Source organism: Ictidomys tridecemlineatus, chromosome 4 (genome assembly GCF_052094955.1).
Source record: "Ictidomys tridecemlineatus isolate mIctTri1 chromosome 4, mIctTri1.hap1, whole genome shotgun sequence".
Classification (NCBI taxonomy): Eukaryota; Metazoa; Chordata; class Mammalia; order Rodentia; family Sciuridae; genus Ictidomys; species Ictidomys tridecemlineatus.
Window position 1 is genome coordinate 114,181,599 of NC_135480.1, and position 20,897 is coordinate 114,202,495.

General features: G+C 39.8%; 1 long non-coding RNA gene across 1 annotated transcript in view; it reads left to right on the top strand.

Annotated features, from left to right (window-relative positions):
• The window catches only part of LOC144377232 (uncharacterized), an 85,723-nt gene extending 65,870 nt beyond the window's left edge, over positions 1 to 19,853 (top strand). The window contains exon 2 of the long non-coding RNA XR_013437997.1: positions 15,413 to 19,853. This is a non-coding gene — a long non-coding RNA (uncharacterized LOC144377232). The remainder of the gene's footprint in view (positions 1 to 15,412) is intronic.
• Positions 19,854 to 20,897: the final 1,044 nt, after the last annotated feature.

Below are 20,897 nucleotides of genomic sequence, written 5' to 3' on the forward strand. Positions count from 1 at the left end.
ATGGTTTCCTATCATAGACAGCTGCTAGGAGGTATTAAATCTTGCATTTCTTGCTTTAAAAGGTCAAGTCTCTTATTAATAATAGATTGCATGGGAATCAGGCTCTCTGGCTGAGAGCTGGGGGATAAAGAGGAAGAATATTAACATTTGCTAACTCTGAATTGTGCCAAGTACTTTTTCCTCCTTTAGCAACTATATTTGTGGTGTTCTTTAGAGAAATGAAGCTAATAGAATATGTAGATATATATTTAATATATAATTTTTAAAAAATTCTGAGATGACTTATTAGATTTGTTTACTTGATCAGAGACCAGATAGTCCCACAATGTCCATCTGCAGGTCACAGAGCAAGAGAAACCAGATGCTCAGTCCAAAAAGCTGGGAGCCTCAGAACAAGAGAGACCAAAGATTTAGCCCCAGTACAAGGCAGAAGTCCTGGGCATTCCATGCAGAGACTTTGGTCAGAGTCTATACTGAAGGGTTGAGGAGGTGGACTCTGATGTCTATCAACAATGGCAGCAGCAAAAGATGTACCGATGCAAGAGGAATGGAGCTCACCCGTGCTGAAGGGCTTCACCCTCTTTCTGCTTTTATTCCAGCTGAACCCTAAGCCTACTGAATGGTGCAGCCTGTATTCAGAATGGGTCTTTCCCCCTCAGTTTGCTGTCCCACATGCCAATCATCTCTGCAAACACTCTCACAGACACACCCACAAGTGTTCTTTACTAATTTCTATGTGTCTCTCAATCCAGTCAGGTTGACTCTCAAGATTAATCATCACAGCAATCTTATAGCTCTGTAACATTAGGACTATTATCTCACCTTTTTCCATATGCTAAACTTAAGAAGATTTAAGTAATCTATCTGAGATCACACTTAGGATCAGAGCCAGGATTATACCAAGGCCTACCTGCCAACAAATTCCTGACTTATTCCACCTGTCAATATTTTACTTGTTGGGACTTTGGAGGATCAAAATATTCCCATATGTGTAGATTAGTTTCCTTTCTAAAAAAATACATACTGTCTGTGAAATGGAAAGGAAATTGTGATTGGGAAAAGGGAGCATGGGAATTACATGCAATTGTATTGCACTGTTTTCCAAGTGTCAAGGGTGAGGCATGGATCAGTTCCCTAAACTCCTTCTCCTGTGGAAGGTATAGACCAAGCCAATGTGGTAGATTAGAATCTATAGAATCTCTGCACCCCATGTGGAAGGTTTTGTGGTTTCTGGAGAGAAAACACTCCCTTGAAGAGTCTTATCATAGTTTTATTCAACTCCCTAGGGAGGAGAACAACTTAGGAACGGTAAGAAATCAATGGGTCAATAGAGCTTAATGTATGGTATTCAACGGTGTCCAACTGACCAGCTTTTCTCAGCATGGATTTAGAGGACATGATTGTGATAATGACAATGATAATTATGGTGCTCTCTAAATAATGGACATACACATGGAGGAGATTTGGATGTTGTTCATAGAAACCAGATGTTCTCCTGGAATGGAGTAAAGTGAGAACTAAAGAGGTGGATAGGTAAGACGCAGGAGGCAGAACCTAGGAAACAGGAGAACCACAGAAGAGAGGTGGGCCTCTGGGTCATGAGCTGCTTATTGTCCCTAAAGTCATTTATGAGGTAGCACCAGAGCCCAGAACTCCTCAGTCATCGGCGAGAGGCTTACTAAGACTCTGTACAGGGAGAAGGTGAAAGTGTTCCCTCACATAGGGTGCAGTTAAAACCTCATAATGGGACTGGCACCTTTTCAAGTCTGCCTTTCTTTGCTCAACTATTGTCACCTCTTGGAACTTTTCTGTGTTAACCTTTGGATCTAGAATGTCTTCCAAAAGCTCATGTGTTGAAGGATTGGTTCTCCATACGGCAAAGCTCAGAGGTGGGGCTTTTGGGAAGTGATTGGATAGTGAAGTGCTAGACCTCGTCAGTGGATTAGTGCATGGATGGGTGAATGGACTACTGGCACGTTGTGGAAATGGCAAGCAAGTGGGGCATGGTTGGAAGAAGTAGGTGACTGGGGGTGTGCCTTGGAGGGTATTTCTTATCCCTGGTGTCTGTCTGTCTGTCTTTCTCTTTTGGATTCCCAGCTGCCATGAGCTGAGCAGCTTTCCTTCACCATACCCTTCCACTGTAATGGTCTGTCTCAGTCCTGAATCAATGGAGCTAGTTGACCATAGACTGAAATACTTCTGACTATGAGCTAAAATGGAACATTTTTCCCTTTAAGTTTTTTTTGTGTCAGGTATTTTGGTCACAGTGACACAGAGCTGACTAACACATTTCCTGTCTTCCATAGCCAGCCAAGTGCTAGTCATTTTTTGTGATCTGCTTGTCACCTTACCTCTCATTCTTCCTCCTCATTGTCAAACACTAGCACTGAAATCACTTACTGACAAAATACAAGCTGAGTTTATTGCTACTGTGGAAAGGAAGAGCACTTTGTTAGCTGGTATGGTCACTTGTTAAGGTGACAGAGTTTTTGTACTGTGTCGAAAGACTGGGGCAAAAACAGGATACTTATGAGGTTGAGAAGTGGAATGCAGAAGTTGGATTACAATTGGGTAAAGATCATGATTGGTAGGCACAGGAAGATAAGGGCCTCGAGGTGTTTAGAACTGATTTGGAACATAAACCATCAGTTGTGGCTATCTGTTGAAAACTTGAGCAATTTTAGTGGATTTTCAAGAATGTTCAGTTGTATCTTCCTGAAATACTCAAGTTGTGTTAGTGAAGACAGTGGATTAGCCAGACCATGTGGGTGAGAGTTGTGTGGGTGTAGAAAGTTTTAGTTCTCACTACTCCTAGAAAAACTACTTCTCCCTTCATAGCAGACAAGAATGTGTTTATTCAAATTCTATTACAGCACCGTCCTAGAGAATTCTAATTATAAATCCCTCTGCCTGCCCTTGTGAGTGAGTTCCTTGAGGGCTACAGCAGAGATTACAAATGTTCAAACATATAGACCTTGAAAATGTTCTAGAACAAATGAAAGAAAACTTTCTGAATGTGTTTGCTATACCAGCAATAGGCTGTGTTACCAATTAACAGACAAATCCTTCAATGTATATTCAATTATACTTCTCCCTTATCTCCCTCTTTCTGTCTTCTATCCTACCTTTTGCTCTCAAAAAAGACAGGATTTTCTTTTATAGTATAGGATTTGGTTTTCATAGTATAGGGGTTATTATCAATTTGGAAAGAGAGAAGAAAAAACTATGAAATTACAACCCCTTGTATCTAACCTCTAATCAGAAATGTGGTTATGTATTTCTGAGATGGGAAAAAGGTCAACTTGATATAATTTAGGTAACCTAGCATGAAATGCTGGCAACATGCTTTTTTCTTCTGAATCGGTGCATGAATTTAAAGCCAGGTTACTCTTTGGCTACAAAATCATGGTGGCTTCATTTTCTTACTTCAGTCTTCCAGATTCCATTAGAATTCAGTGTCTGAGCTTTGCTCTGGTAAATTGCCTGGGAGGGAGATTGGCCAAAATACTAAGGGCATCTCATGATTTTTCTTCTGGGTGCATGGCAGACGTTCGAAAAGAAACATGGCTGCACCCTGCTTCCTCTGCCATTTTTGTATTCAGGCAACAGAGAGCAAGCATTTGCCAGCTGTTTCTCACCTATCCAGGAACCCATGTAGTGATATAATCTGCAGTGTTTCTCCTAAAACAATCAGTGAAAGGAAAAGAGAAGGCGGGTGGGGGTGGGAGCTGAAGCAGGGCAGGATTGCAGTAGTTCCAGATAATAAGAATGTCAATAATGCACTCTGATAGATTCACACTTGCATAACAGCCTCGTCAATAAAGCTCTTTCTGTTCTCACTGAAAAAATTAAAAGGTGACAATAAATTCACTGTTCCCATCAGTTACTTATCTGGGTCGTCTCTTCTCTCCATATGGGATGCTGCTGACCAAACAGCAGGGGTCTATTTCAGCATGAGGAGCCCTGAGAAAGGGGAGAGGGAAATAAACACAAGCTCCCTACACTGACCCTCTGCTGTTGGGAAGAGCAGTTCTAGATGGGAGGTGATGCCCACTGAATAAAGGGTCAGGTGAGGGACTGGGTGAGGCTGGGCAATATCTTGAAGAAGGCAGAAAGGGGTTGCTGGTATGAAGTCATAGCTGAAAAGAATAACATTTACTTAAATAACCTGTATCCATCATCTCACAACGGAATATCACAGAAGTGAAAATACGGGGATCTAGATGTACACAACGGGGATAAATCTACCCAACACAGCTTGGAAAGGAAAAAAGCAAGTCATAAAAGACACAAAGTCACATTGCACCCTGTTTATAAAATTTTTAAAGAACCTAAAACTGAACAATAAATGATTAGGCACATATATTTTAAAAAGAATAATATGAAAAATCTGGAAGATGATTCATACATCATAGTATAAGGGTTATGTCTTTGGGAGAGGGAGGGAAATGAGATGGGTAGGAGCTTGAAGGTGGATGGATATTGGATTTTTATTATATTACAAAGAAGTACATAAAATAAAGAAGACTGCTGCACAGACAAATGATGGAAGTGTGTCACGGACTAACAGTTATCATTAGTTTCAATTCTATTTACCTGAGGCCAAAACAGACCCATACCATAGACAAATATAAAACAAACAGCTGAACAAAACAAATTTGATATTAAGCACTTACCACGGGCAGACACTGGGCTCAGCATGTTGTCGTGTCATCTCATTTATCCTTACGACCACTTTATAACGTAGGTAACCTTGTCAATGCCATTTTACGCATCAGACATTTAGGCACAGAGAGGTAAATTCATTTGCCTGAAGCTCTTCAGACATGAAGTGGCAGAGCCTGGATTTGAACTAAGTCCAGCAGCCAATATCTATTGTTCAAAATTCCTAGTCAGCATCTTCCTGAACCTTGATGATGGTTGAAGGGGCACACTTTAGTCAGCACCCACTGCCTTAGAACCTAGTATGCATATAGCATGGGTCAGACTGCAGGTAGATGGCACCCCATATCTCCTTTAGGCTGATGCTGACTACCTGTGGCCCTGCCTAGGTTAATTGTGACAGGTAGTTGCTGGCTAGATTTGAACACCCACCCACAGTGGTCTAGGCATAGTTGCTGCTGTTCAAAGTAGTCTATGGTGAAGAACTTGACCTAGGAGTAGATAAGAATTAAGCTCATCAGACTTGATCTCTAGAATTTGAATAGTGGAGTATGGAGAAGTCAGGCTAGTGGTTGGAGAATGGAGAAGGCATGCATAGAAGATGTCATGAGAAACCACTCAGACCCTGAGATAGACCATTTTTGAGGGTGCTATTTGCATGGGGCCATAAAACATTCCCTCGCTCTGCAGTTCTCTAGATGTGTATAGACACACTTGCCTAAAATATCATTCATTCTAGTAACAGGTTAGAAAAATTAAGGAGGAGTAATTAAGGATGAGATACAATAAATTCCTTTTTCTTTACAATGTGTGCAAAAAGTTGGTTTTAAATGCATTTGTTTTATCTCAGAGGAAAAACTTCCTTTTAGCCACCCTTTCTTGGGGCTGACTTAGAGGCCACAGACACAAAGGGCCTCTGGAGGGCCCAAGGAAGAAACTAGCAGGAGGAATGAAATTAAGTTGAAAACCTCCTTTGACATTTAAGAAAAGTCAACAACCATCTAAGTGATGAGAGAGACCAGAAATATAACTGGCTGAATGTCAATTTTAAAACTAGAAAGATAGCTGCTACTTTATCTCGCTGAGCAGGTGTTTCTGAGCAGTAAATAACTCACGGTTGGTCTATTAAACTTTAATGCTTGTGATAACGGCAAAGAGCATGTTGACGCCCTCCTAAAAATACATATATATATATATAAAAACAAACAGCAATTTTCAACATTTATGCTTTGCACCATTTTCTTTTCACAGTTGTTTTACTGCATTATCTTTTGCTATTATCTTGGCCACAAGTCCCTGCTGTATGAAGCTGATTTGCAATCGTGGGCAGAACAACCTAATGTAATTAACTATCTGGCAAGTGTACAATGATCATTCCCACATAAAAAAGATTCTCTCCTTCAATGAACACCCTCCAAATAAGGCACTGATTTTACTGCTTGTAAAGCAGGGAATGAAATTTTAGCTTTTCTTTAGGGGGGGTGAAGGGGGGGGAGAAGGCATGCTTCCTCCCTGTTTTCTTCATTTAGTTAAAACTCATCATCTTTGTGAGATTTTTATTGGAATAGTAATTATGGCACTTCAAAGTGACTTTAAAAAATATCCAGGAGAAAAAAATGAAGCAACGTAATTGGAAAAAGCTTAGACACTAAGAGATGTGCAATTTGAATCAGCGAGATGAGAATTATTACCTAATAATGAGGCTTTGCACTCCTATTACACTGGCTTTTGTATCTAAGCCTTTAAAAACCATGAGCTAATGAAGCTTTCTGCCTCCACTGTGACTGGGGTCGCTGTTGTGGCCCTCTGATGAATGGAGAAAATAAGACCAGGTGAACTTGCCTTGTCTTCAGTTCAAACCATTTATTAATGCCATGGTTTGGGGAAGAAAAAAAAAAAACTTGGAAACTTCCACTCCCAGGTTCTCTTGTTTATTTACTTCCTTTCCCTAAAATGCCAAGATTCTTATTCCTTGCCTTACACAATGAGGACTCCAAGTATGGGGAGAGTGGGGCACAGTGGTTATCAGGTTGGGGAGCTGGAATTAAGAGTCTATTCCCAATGAGGCTTAATGGGCCTAGAGGTGGACACTAAATCCGCTTATGGAAATGAGAAGGAGGGAAGGAGAGGGACACAGCTGTGTGTAAGAGCCAATTATTAAACATGCAAGAATTTGCTAGCAGGTTGCTAAACCTATGGTGGGTTGAAGTCAGTCATGGTGGGAATATTTACACCACAGATATCAGTAAACTCTTCGAATCAGGGCTCCCCCACTGCTAAGCTCATTCACCAGCACTGAGAGTGATATAGGAAACTATGTTCTAAGGTGTTGCATAAGCCCTTGAAATCTGTTTTGTGTCCTGCATGGAGAGTAGTGTTTTATAATCATACACCAGAAGGTGAAATGGAGGGAAAGAGAACGTCCTTGGTAGTACAGTAAACTGAGGTTCATGTTGTATTTGTCAATTAATGCTTAAGTTGGTTGTGGGAAAATCAGTCATTGAAACCAAGAAGTGTCTTTCCCTTCGCTGAGTATTTGGATTTTATTTTTATGCCCCCTCCTGGCTTCCTTCAATCTCAACTATCAATAGTTCATTCATTCTGCCAAGAAGTACTTCCTCCCCAAAGAAGTACTTTTAACTGGAGAAGCTGGGAAAAGAGGCCAAAACAGTAAGCTAACATTCAGTCTAACATGTCATGTAGACATTTTCCTTTATAATATTATTTAATCCTCAAAAAACTCCAATAAGTGAATATTGCCACCATCTCTGTTTTATAGATAAGGAAACCTAGGTTCAGCAAGTTTCCGGTAATATGTCTCTGTTTTGGCGGTGCCTGGATAAGAGCTTGCTCAATTAGATTTTAGACAGTAATCTGACAAGGCATTAGGGCACTAATGAAAGTCATTTAAGATACCCTTTCAGATTCTACAGAGGAATGAACACTGAATTATAATTCTGAAGACCTGCCATTCTAGTATTCTTTTTCTGCTACTTCCCACACCTCCCAGACACTATTTTCTTATGGAAATGCAGATAATATCTGCTATTATGTTTTCTTTATATATTTTGGTGAGGACCAAAGTAACAACAAATGGAAAAGCATTTTGGCTAATGGTGAATTGTTTTGCAACTATAAAACCAATTCTATTTACTTCCTACTTGAACCATGCCTTCATCCCTTTTTTTCTTCCTGTCTCTTTTTCCCTAGGGTCTCCATCAATCTCAGAGATTAATTTCTCTTCCAAAGAAGGTGATCTTTTAAGTCATTTCCTTAAAACTGGCTAAGAACCTTGAACTGACAAGCTGTATTTTATGAAAATGCTGAGTTGTCATACCGATGTCCATATTTATGCCTAATTCCTGGGAGAGGGGTCTCAGATTCTCGGAGCAAGTACAGACTCCTTAATTCTGCAGCTCTCCAGGCATACAGGCACATAAACCTATAGATGGAGTACATTCATTTAAACTGATATGGGAAATGCAGAGATAGTTGAGATCAGCCATATGGCAACTGACTCATGCAGCTCTGATGGCAAACTGCAAGTCATCACCTCCTCTGCTGCTCTAGCTTACCGCAGAGAGCAAGGTCACCTCAGTGCAGCGCTCTTCAGTGCCTTGTCTCCCTTACTTTCTTTTGCTCCACCCACTCACCTCTGTCTCTTCAGAGCATCACTGTCCTTGCAACTGCACTTTTTCAAACCAGATTCTAAATCTAATCATCCTCTCGTTCCAGGAGAAGAGCCATCTCCCCTCATTTTGCTGCTCCTATTGCTACCTTGACTATTAGCAGCTGCTCTAAAGGAAAAGTGTCTTTTCCACAAAGCAGACTGAACCAGTAGGGGACAGACAACTTAGGGTGGCAGGACCAGGCTCAGCAAGCACAATGGGTCACTGATGGTCTAAACTTGACTATTGGCTCTTGAGTTTTAACTTTGGCTTTGCCTCTTATTTGTTGAGTGATGTTGGTTTAAAGAACTCAGGCTCAGAACATACATTGTTCCAAATATGGCAAAGAGGAACATGTTGATTAGGTTAATATTTCCTGAGCATTCATTGAATGACAGGCATTCTCCTAGAGGTTTTACAAACATGATCTTCCCCCAATCCATGAAGTCATTATGGTTGTGATTCCCATTTTAGAGTGGGAATAACTAAAACTTAGGTTTAGAAATGTTCCCAAAGTCACAGCCTTCATAAAATTGAAGAGCTGGGACTTAAATTCTCCATGTCTGATGGAGTCCATGTTCTTAAAATCTCTTTTTCTTCCAAAAGTGATTTTGTATATTATTTTTTGTCCCAATGATAATTATAGGACTATGGAAGGCTGAATTCTAAGATGTCTTAATGATGTCCATCCCCTGGTGTCATGACCTCTCTGCTTTAGTGTTGTTGGGACCTGTGACTTGCTTTTAGCCAATGCAATATGGCAAAGGTGGGATAACAATTCCATGATTTTGTTACATTATATAATATTTGTCTTAGCAGTTTAGAAACGGTGACCCTGCTCCTGTCCTGGAAGAAGCAGATAACAGTAAGCTGTCTATGGAGAGCACCATGAGGCAGGGGACTTCCATTGGATTACATTAATCTTGGAATTGGATTCTTTCTCAGTCAGTCCTGCAGATAAGAACACATAGTTTGGCTGACACCTTGATTCCAGCTTCTTGAGACCCTGAGTAGAGGATGTGTTTAAGCAATGCTGATTAAACCACAAGAAACTACATATGAGTTGTTTCAGCCGCTACGTTTGTGGTAATTTGCTATACACTAATGGAAAACTGATAAGGATTAGAGAGTTTGTCCAAGTTCACACCTTGGTAAATTTAGAGCTGGTAATTAAACCCAGGTATATCTGACATAGGAGTCTGCATTCTTAGGTACTTCTCTGTTCTACCTTGTGTTAGTCAAATTTTTGTTGCTGTGACAAATACCTGAGTAAAACAACCTAGAGGAGGTAAGATATATTTATTTGGTTTCAGATCTTTCAGTATATGGTCAGCTGGTTCCATTGTTTTGGGCCTGAAACAAGGCAGAACATCATGGTGGGAGGGAATGGCAGAGAAAAACTGCTCAGTTTATGGTAGCTGGAAAGCTGTGGGGGTAGGGGTCGGGGGGAAGGCAGCAATCACAAGAAATAACTTTCCAGGACATGATGTTGTTGACCTATTTTCTCCTACAGTTTCTATCACCTCCCAGTAGTCCATCCAGCTACCAATCAATTAATTCACTGTTGAAGTCAGAGCCCTCATGATCCAACTGCTTTTTCCCAAAGCCCCAACTCTGGACATGGCTGTGTTGAAGGACTAACCCTTTAACACATGAGTCTTTGGGGACATTCCAGATCCAAACTGTACATATCTCTTTTGAAAGTGTTTTTAAAGATGATTTTATTGTTCAAGTTTATTATTATCTCTTGAATTTTCTTATCCTTGAACAACAGAAACCCATGTCATTCTCGACAAAAAGAGCATTGGAGGAGGCTTCTGATGTTCCTTTCTGAGAGTTCATCTCCTCTTTGACTGTGTTTTTAACAATACCACCAATTGCATATATCATAGTGCCTAGTAATTTTAGAACTGGTAATGTTTTTAACACAATAGTATTTTCAAATTTCAGCATCCACACCCCACAAATCTTAAATTACATAATTTTATATCATGGGTAGGAAAATGAGATCTTTAGGAGGAAGGCCATAAAGATTTTAGATGTAACAAGGACATTTGAAATATTTAACTGGGGAAGGAGAATCAAACACATCAAAGAAAACTAACCAGTAGAAAGGATTCAGCCTTGGATTAGGTGTCAGATTCTTTGCAAAGACTGGATCTTATAACCCTTGCCCTTGAGTCTAGCATATACTTTGCAAGTCCCCTAGTTTAAAAATGAAGGATTTCAAGGCAATGACAGCAGAATATTAAGGACTTGCAGAGTGTGGGCTTGTGGTTGACCACACAGGTTGCCTACTGTGAAGCCAACTCCAAGTCCAGTCCATTTCCACTCTGAGGACCTGGGGGCCTTAGGGTACTTCTGGTTAGACATTATTATTAATAATAATGTTATTATTACATTAACCGTTTTGCTCTCTGTCTTCTTACCTAACCATGTATTCAAAAGAGATTTCAAGCTAATGCCTAGAGACTACTTTGCCTGCCATCCCATCCCTACTGCCATTAGTCACATTGGACTATCTGAGCTGTGGGGTAGGGAGGTTGTAGAGATCAGGAAGTTAAGCAAACAGGGTCAATGCCTGGATCACAGCCACACGGGAGATGGCATTCCCTTAGACTTGCATCATGTTCTGATAGGGTCATAAAGCTAGAGCAGGGAAGATCTCTCGCTCTTTCCTTAGTTTTATGACCCACACCAGCCCTGCCACTCTGGCTAGCACAGTGTTGTGCACAGTGGGGTGGCTCAGGGCACACTGATTGTGTAAAACATGGGTTGGAAGGGACTTTCATGGGGAGAGAGGGGAAGCTGAGCCTTCAGTGAAATTAGCTCTTTTGGGGAGGTGACTTGTGTTAGAAGAGACCAATATTTAGGACCTGACTCCCACCCCAGATTCCGGTCTTTTTCAATTATTGGTTTCTGTCTTCTGTCTCAGGACTGCATGTTTTTATGGTAAGAGTTTATGTCCCTAAGTCCTGGGACAGCTACTTCTTTGAAAATCTCCAAAGGAATTTGGGGATTTAAACTGTGTGGTCGAGGGTATCCGATCTTCACCATTCCATCGGATCACCTATTGTCTGGGTACACTCTACCATGCAGCTGTCCAGGCAATTGTGGACTCGCCTTGAAAGAGTCAGGCAGTCCTTCTCAAATGTGGGCTGCCTTTGTTTTTCGTTAGTCTTTTCTAATTCCTCCGTCCACTATCAGCATGGTAATGTTTTTACAACTCCATTTGGGCATCTTTTTGATTTATGCTCATATTTGCATGGTTATGGTCACCTGTGTGATAAAGTCCAGTTATGAAGTTTTAGCGTTATGAGGAACATTGGAATAATTTAACCCAATATTCTCCTTTCCTCACTAGAAAGAGCAAGATGGTACAGTTTTCAGAGTAATATCCATAACCAGGCCTCTTATTTTCTAATTGTACATTCCCTTCTCTTTCCTGCAAACTAAGCAACTCTTTTCTCCTCTGAGTCATCTGTTATGACTGATTATGACCTCAGGAGCCACCAAAAGCTTTTTTTAATGCAAAAATTTATATCCTCGGATATAAATATCATTCCTTTCTAGTTGTGCTAATCATCTCCAAACAGCATGAGTACAATCTTCCATGTTGGGTTCATTCTCTTTTTCCTCTTCCCTTATTAACCTCATTCTTTATTTACAGGTAGTAGGGGTTGACTGTGGTGGTATATGCTAACCACTTCCAATTCATTCATTCCTTCTCAATATTTCATTTTCATTGACATTCAACCATTAATATCACCAACATTATTTCTTGAACAGTTTCAAATACTTCAGGACCAGTATATCTAAAAAAACCACAAACAACCATTCTCTTCCTGTATTCCCTCTCACCTTCTCTGTCCACTGCTTTCAGGTGACTCTTTGTCCTTGCTTGTTGAGCATCAGTAATGGATTCTGTTCTCTGAGTTTACCTCAAAGTCATTTCCTTTTCTGGTGGAATTTCAAAAGAATGAGACTCCCATTATCTATGAGTTAGATACACTATTGATAGGAATTAAATTAAGTCTTCCAGCTTCTAGTCTATAAGTTTTTTTCCATTTTTTTCCTCCTGTTTCCTTCAAAATCAGGTCTTTGAATGAGAAGGATGCAGAAATATGAAATTGGTACATCACGTTAGATTTCCTGGAGTTCTGTGCACAGGGCACCACAGGCTGCAGATTGAGGGAGAGTCATCTTAGGAAAAGAATGTATATGACTGTCTCTTTTTTCTCCCTCCTAGCTCAGCTAGGACCCTTCTGGGGATTTAGCTCTGCAATTTTATCATCTCGTAGGGTATAATAATATCCCAAGATAGACTTGCCTGGTCAAATGAGTAGCTGTCCCCAGCCAAGGCTGGTCATGTTTACGTATGAAGACTGTATACCAGCAACTAGAAAGGGAAGCATCAATATCACAACTGCCACCTAGATGATGCCTGAAGGAGTAAGATTCTAGGGATCGAGCAAGAGTTGAAGTCAAGGGCCAATGACCAATGAAACAGCTCAATAACTGCTAGAGACTTGTGCACAGAGGCATACCAATCACAACTGGGACCAATAAGAAGGGACTATTTATTCAATGATATATCAGAAAGCTATTCAGAAGTGGCTGATAGGCATTATGCAAACCTTAGTGGTGATATCCTAAATGTTATTGTCTTTAGCTTCCCTATCTGTTGTGACTTAGACCTGAAATGGTCCCCCAAAAGCTCCTGTGCTGAAGGCTTGGTCCCAAGACAGCACTATCAAAAGGTATAGCCCTTAGAAGGGAATTAGATCATGAAAGCTCTGAGATTATCAGAGCATTAATTCATTGATAGATTCATAGCTGAATTAATAGGGTAGTGGTGGAAACTTTAGCACGTAGGGCCTAGTTTGAGGAAATAGATCACAAGGGGTATGCATTTCCTTGAGGAGGACATTTCATTTCTCGCTCCTCTCTCTTTCTCTCTCTCCTTGTTTCTCAGTTTCCATGAGGTGAATGGTTCTGCTCTACTGCACAGTCCCCACCATGATGTTCTGCCTCACCACAAGCCCAAAAACAATGGAGTCAAGTGACCATGGACTGAAACCTCTGAAATTCTGAGCTTAACATAAACCTTTCTTCCTTTAAGTTGATTGATCTCAGGTATTTTATCACAGTGAAAGAAAGTTGACTAATACACTATCATTTTGCATAATCAACCCAAGTTCCTAACTGATTCATCCATATTTTTATTTTCTACCCTACTTCTTTTATTCCTTTTGTATGACTATTGGTCAATGAGTCAACTGGGTGGGACTAGTCACATCTGAAACTTTATTGGGCTGAATATCAATGTGTCCATGGCTTTACTCTGTTTGAACCAAGCAGGCCAGAGCTTGATTCTATAGACTTGCAATATATGAATATATATATATTCATACACACACACACACACACACACACAGACTGCAGTGCAGGATTGGCTGCAAGCCTTTGATAACAAATAGAATAATACTGTTTATATTCACATGGGGAAAGACTTGACTATCAGAGCTGAGCTCTTCACAGCATAATTACAACTTGCTGAGTGCTGTGGCTCTGGTGAACAATGAAGATATAATCAGTGCACCTATTTGTCCTCCTGGATTCCAGCTGCTAAAGCAATTTCTTTTTCACAGAACCGACAATTTTGCGGTTCTTGTGAAAATCCACCGTTTCCCCCCTGAAATCCTGTGAAATGGAGCTCGCCAGTGGAAACACTGAGAAAGCAGCCTGGCTCTTGCATCATCTCCATGAAATTAGGCAGATCATATTTCCAGCACTGCTACCCTGATTGCATGTTTGTTTAAAATGACAGTTGATGTTGTGTATCTCTTTCATTAGGGAGGCTCAACGATCTTGACATTATTAACTAACTGCAGCACTTGCTGCATATAAACACTAATCCGCAGAGACAGCTCAGATAGTACTTGAAGAAAAATAAGGCTCTTTGAATGTGAGGAACCAGCAGAAGGATCTCAGCCATAGGTGGAATTTGGCAGGTGTATTATCAGCCATTCATCACCAAGTTGTTTTCCCTGAGGTTACAACACCAAGATTTTGAGGGCAAACATTGACATCTAGGTTCAAGCACTTAGGAACTGTGCCCAGATCAGGTGGAGGGGAAACTGGGGCCTACTGTTGAAAGAAGGAAGTCCAGAGGAAGATTGATTGGCTTTCTTTGCTCTTGTTCTTTGCTCCTGTGTTGTATTAGGCACCTAACGCCAGATAATGAATCAGATTAGGGCAGGAGTTCTTCTTTGTTTTTGAGATGCTTTAATTGTGTAGGCACACGGAAGTCTTGATGCTAAATGATCAGCGTTTGGTGGACCGGGAGACCCAGGTATGATTTTAGATCTGGGTATGATTTTCTCTAACTACGTAGCCTATTGTTCCTTGAGGGGTTTCTGTCTTTAATGACTGGAGGTGCTAGGTGGAGGTGACAGGATACTCTCCATTGAAGGGCTTTCTGATGGTGAAAGATTCTGTTGACATTTATTTCTCTTCCTCAGTCAAACTCATCTGTGGTTATTCTGACCTGACCTCCTGCCTTATGGCTCTTATTTGTTGACCCTCTGAAGCCCTGCCTTGCTGCTGATGAGATTCCAACTATGTTCTGCTCCTGCTCAGCCCTGCCTTGCTCTCTTCTTACTCAGCTCTTTTTTAGATGAAGCCACTTAGTCCGCACACTGCCTTCCTGACTTCTAGCCACCTGTCTGACCTCTAGTGCTTCCCTGAGAAGCTTACAAGCTTTCTGGATCCTCAAAGAGTTAATCCAAAATTCACTCTTTGCCCACCCCATGTGATCCATTGTGGTTCCATGCAGGTGTGTGTCTGGCACAAGCTTCAATCCCCAATCCATTTCTTGTGTTGGTAATGGAACCATGAGCCAGATCATAATGACTCTTATGACAAGAAAGGGATGAGGCACAGGAATAAAATTACTTTTAGGTCTACCAACAATGGTAGTGATTGTAGGATATCAACATCACTGCTTTCACCTCCCCTTTTTTTTCATTTCCCTCTTTCCCACAGAGGTCATTAATTGCATGTTTTTGATTCTTCTCCAGAATGAGGAATGGGAGAATTTTCTTGCCCAAACAAAAGTTCTTGAAAGGTACATTGCTGGTAGAACTGAAAATTGGTGCAACCACTCTGAAAAGAAGTATGGAGATTCTTCAAAAAGCTAGCAATGGAACCACCATTGGACGCAGCTATCCCACCACTTGGTATATATCCAAAGGATTTAAAATCAGCACCTTACAGTGATGCAGCCACAACAATGTTGAAAGCAGCTCAATTCACAATAGCTAAGCTATGGAGCCCTTGGAGGTCCCCTTTAATAGAAGAATGAATAAAGAAAATGTGATACACACACACACACACACACAATGGAGTATTACTCAGCCATAAAGAAGAATAACTTTATGACATTCAAGTAAATGGATGGATCTGGAGACCAGCAGGCTAAGTGAAATAAACAACCAGTTCCAAAAATTTGGTTTTGCTTGTATGTGAAAACTAATCCCCAATGGGAGAAAGACAGTGGAATGGATGTGAAATAATTTTCCTCTGTACTTATATGAATACAACATCGTGAATTCCACCATCATGTACATCTATAAGAATGGAGTCCTAATTAAAATAAGATATATTATTACATGCTTGTATAATTATATCAAAATGAAATCAACTGTCGTATATAACTAAAGAAGACCGATAAAAAAGAAAATACACCACATGGGGGCAGCAGAGAGTTTATTATAGATGAAGGTGACTAGAGATTTCAATACATTTTATACTGACCACTTCTGGGGGCTTGAATGCACACTTTACTGAGCTGCCTCAAATTCTAATCCAAAGTCAGTATGGGACTAGGAGAACTCAGTTGCAGAGAATTTGCACTATATTATTGATTCACACTGGAGATAGTAGTATCAATCTCCATATAGGAGGGTGACAATATTTTCTGGTTTGCTCAGGGATATTCAAAGTCTCTCTTCACATTCAAATGTATTCTGATTTGGGTGATTTTACTGGTAACCCTTCCCTTACCCCTGGTTGTCTTGGTGTTTTTAATTGTCTTAAATCCCAGATGAGCCCTGCTGTGGAGTGGACATGGATGAGCAACACTCAGGAGCTTAAGGAAAATAATTTTTGCATCTAAATGAAATGGTTTTGGAAAGTGCGTTTGGCCAGAAAACAGGTAAAAATTCCACACACATCCCATCCCCTGCAAAACAACAACAACAACCCCAAAAGTATTAACTGAAGCAAAATGCCTGAGGAAGAAAAGTGAAACAAACCAGAATTTATCGGAAAAAAAACTTGGAAAGATCTCTAGAGGAGTCAATAAATGAGGAAAAGATATTATCTCAGGCTTCTGGCCCTTGGATGAGATATCACTTGGAGGAGGGGTTTGGAAATTATGGTATTCAGGAATCAGGAGCCTTTGATCCTTCTTCCCAGATCCTTGTCCCTTAAGCTGTCTTAGGGTCTTAAAGGTACAGAATCAACCAGGACCTTTGCCAAAGGAGATGAAAATATATTTTTTCTTGTTTTCCAAAGTGCTCTTGTGGGAAGTGTTAATTTCTGAAACCTAAGAGTTGAACTGGTGTTCGATCAGACAAGGGAAATCCACCATCTGCCAGAGGCCCTTTGTCCTTCTAAAAAATGACTGAACTGTGGTATATCAAAACTATACACAAACAAAAAATCAATTGCTTGAGATTCCAATTCTGACCACAAAGTCAATAAGAATGACAAGGATAAATTTGTTTTTCCCCTAAATGCTCTAGGAACACAAATGGAATGAAACTCAAATATGTAGATATGTGTAGAGGGACAGTTGAAGATGGAGGGATTAGATAAAGAAGGAGGGCCCCAAACATGAAGGTCTGTGCAATGGAAGAAAAGAAATAGGACAGAAGTAGATACGATGGAAATTACTAGAAAAAAGCTGTGAAACCCTCTTCTTCTCTGAAAATAGTATAAGCTCTTACTATTTTCTATAACTTTTCATGTATCTCAAGGGTAAACAGGAAAGAGCAGTAACTGCTAATAGCTCCATGATACTTGCCAGAAGGTGGAAAAACGGGAGAGTACAGCCTTATAGGAAACGGTGCAGAATCAGCATGTTTAGGCAAAGTGGCCATACTGGTAAAAATGATCAAAAAGCAATAACACCTAATTTTTGTTGAGCTCTTAAGAGATGACAGATATTTTTCAAAGTATATTATGTTCATCGATGCATTTATTAGCATGAAGTAGGTCCTGTTCTTCTTTTGTCAATAAGAAAACTGAGGCCCAGACTGGCTAATTTAATTACTCAAGTCACACTAAGTGGAAGATTTTTAGTTTTCAGACAATTGACTAGGAATGGAAATGAGAGAAAGTTGTTGGCTATGTCCAAAGTTCAATGCATGGAGTGAGGAACATTCCAGAAAATCTCTATAAGGTGAATATAGAAACAAGGGCACCTCCATCTCAAAAATTTTTCAGGAAGGAAAACCAAATAACCATGACTTTGAGACAAATGGGATTGCAGATATCTGTTCTCCAAGATATGTTTGTTGCTAATACAATCTACTTCTTAAATGCTGATTACATATCTATTTCATAACTGAGCTCATTATGTTATTATTGTAGATTTTTTAATAACCATACTTGCCTAATATTTTAGCATGGGGACTGGGGGCTTTAGGGACAGGTCAGACAGTAAGTAACATTTACTGAAGCTAATACCTGGAGAAAGTTTGCAAAATATGATATGAATGATGGAAACCTATAAGGGAAAAAAATCTGAATCTTACCAGAATAAGAGAAATTTATCTAAGCTTTGGAAGCAAAAGTATAGAGTGAAACTAGGGCAGATAATTACAGGTAAATTTGCTGAAGTTAAGCTCATCACATTCATCCTGATTTTTTTTTTCTGCCCTTGTTTATCATGTATAAAGCAACTCTCTTTAAAGGTCTTTTTTCTCAATTAGTTTATAATTTAACTGGGAAGACTGGACTACATAAAAATGTATAAGCTAATATTCAATCCAGTTTGACTGCAAGGTCAAGAACTGTATCATTTCAAGTAAAAGGAAATACAGCTAAAAATGGCTTGACCAATAAGACATTTATTGTCCCACAGAACAAGGAGTTCCAAGACAGGGTATGACCATGTTGATAAGTAGCTCCTGGCTTTTTTTCTCATGGTTGCCAGAAGGCTACTGCAGCTTCAGGAATCACAGATGTTGTCAATGTCTAGAGTCACAAAGAAAATACCTGTGTCTTTGTTTCTTTTTCAAGTGAGACCTTCCAAGAAGTCTCTCAACATATCAGTTACAGGACAAAGTCTCCTCATAAGCACAGGGCAGGACAAAGTCTCCTCATCAGCACCGAGCAGGACTAAACAAATAGATTGCTAAAGCAATGGCAAGTACAATTGCCAGCTTCTTAGCATGGATCAAGGCAGTGGCACCCCATTGTATCAGTGCTCACAGGTTCTTGCTCACTGCCACTTGCTCACAGGAAAGAAACATGCCAGTTTCAGTTTAAAGTGTCCTTGATGAAGCAATAAAAGTTACTAATTTTATTGTCTTGGCACTTAAAGACGTGTTTTTTTAGCATTCTCTGCTACTCCTGAGAAGTATAAATGAAGCAGTGTATGACGGTTGTCTGGTTATCTTGAAGCAAAGAACTTGCATGATTTTGAGTTATAAACTGAAAAATTCACTGTTTTCATAGTACACCATTTTTCCTGGAAAGAACAACAGACAAATGATGGTTATTCAGACTTGGGTATTTGGCAGGCATTTTCTCAAAAATGAATGGAGTGAGTCACTTCAAGGAAAACAGCTAACATTTGTTGCCAATAACAAAATTTGGGCTTTCAAATGAAAATTAGAATTTTGGAAAAATTGTATCTGTGTCAGCTTGACTTTTTTCAATACCTAAAAGATTTTTTTTCCTGATGAAATTAGTGGTGATGTTAATAAGTGTTGTTTTTTGATACTGTATAGTGAAATAACTCAACATTTGGGAGATCTGCATAATTCAGTGAACCAATATTTTCTAAATGACCAAGGCATGCTGTTACAAAATCATACAGGAGTAAATGATCCATTTAAATAACAAGATAAATCAACATAAGTTCCAGATATGGAAAGTTCATTGACTTAGCTTAAGATTTTACATTGCAAGTAGGCTAAACTACCACTTGTCAAGTTTTGTAATATCAAAGAAGAATATCCATAATCACCTGCCTTGGAAATGCTCTTCTCTCTCTCTTTTTAGAATTACATACCTGTGTAATTAAAGGCTCAGTTTTCTTTATCTACTTCAACCAAAACAAATATCACAACAGATTGACTGGAGAAGCAGTGAGGGGGATCCAGCTGTCTTCTATTAAGCCATACGTTAAAGAGATTTACAAAGTGTAAACCAATGCTGCTTATCTCACCAAATTGTTTTGGAACATGTAGTTCTTTTTTTTCATTAAAAATATGTTGTTTATGTTAACATACACTGGGTTTACCATTGTTCTCATAAAATGAATTTACAAATATTTTAAAAATTTCTTGATTTTCAGTTCTAATATGGTAAATACCATTAGGTGTAACTCACATAAACAACATCTTCTTGAGGTTCTCCAATTATTGTGAAGAGTGTTCAGAGCACCTGAGACCAAGAGTTTGGGAACTGCTGCTTAGAGGAACAAGAGTCAGTGCTGGGCCTGGGAGAGACCCAGTTTGCCTTGAAACAGGTGGGCTACTGAATCCTGGCTTGGGTAGGAATTCTGTTAGAAAGGAACAGGTGGAGGCTGGGTAGTGAACAGGTGGTAAAAGCAGGCCTCCCTAGCTTGTGTCATGGTAACTGTTTCCCCGGGTAGGGCTGGAGTGAGGAAAGGCTGAGGCATTGGTCCACAGACAGCAGAGAGCTGTGATCCAAGTGAGGACAGTAGTGTCATAGGAGCGGAGGATAGGATGGAAGCAAGCAGGCCCAGTGGAAGCAAGCAAACACAGTGTTTGTCATGGAGACCATTATTTGAGGAATAAAAATGGGAATATCAAGTACTCTTCAAGGAGAGAAGACCACAGCTTAATTGAGGAAACAAGGCCCATAGAATGTCAACTCCTTCTCCTCTTGCCTTATTTTATATTAGAAAAGAGTACCTCAAACAATGTATTAGGCAAGAAGGGCAAATGTCAGAACAGTATACAGTCATCCTCAACATCCTTCAGGGACTGGCTCTTGGATCCTCCATTGATACCAAACATCTGTGGATGCTTACAACCTATTCTCTCTTAGACTTTAAATCAACTCTTGATTACTTATAATACTGAAAATAAGGAAAATGCTAGGTAAATAGTTGTTGTAGTGTGTTGTTTAGGAAATAATGACAAGAAAAATATCTGCACATATTTAGTATGTTTTCAGGTCACATATCTCTGATTGGTTGAATCCAGGTGGAGGCTGACTATTCAAAGTACAGAAACACTTGGAAATACAATCAAAACCAGTTGGTCTCAAACGTTGAATAACTTTCTAGTTTTCCTTAATACA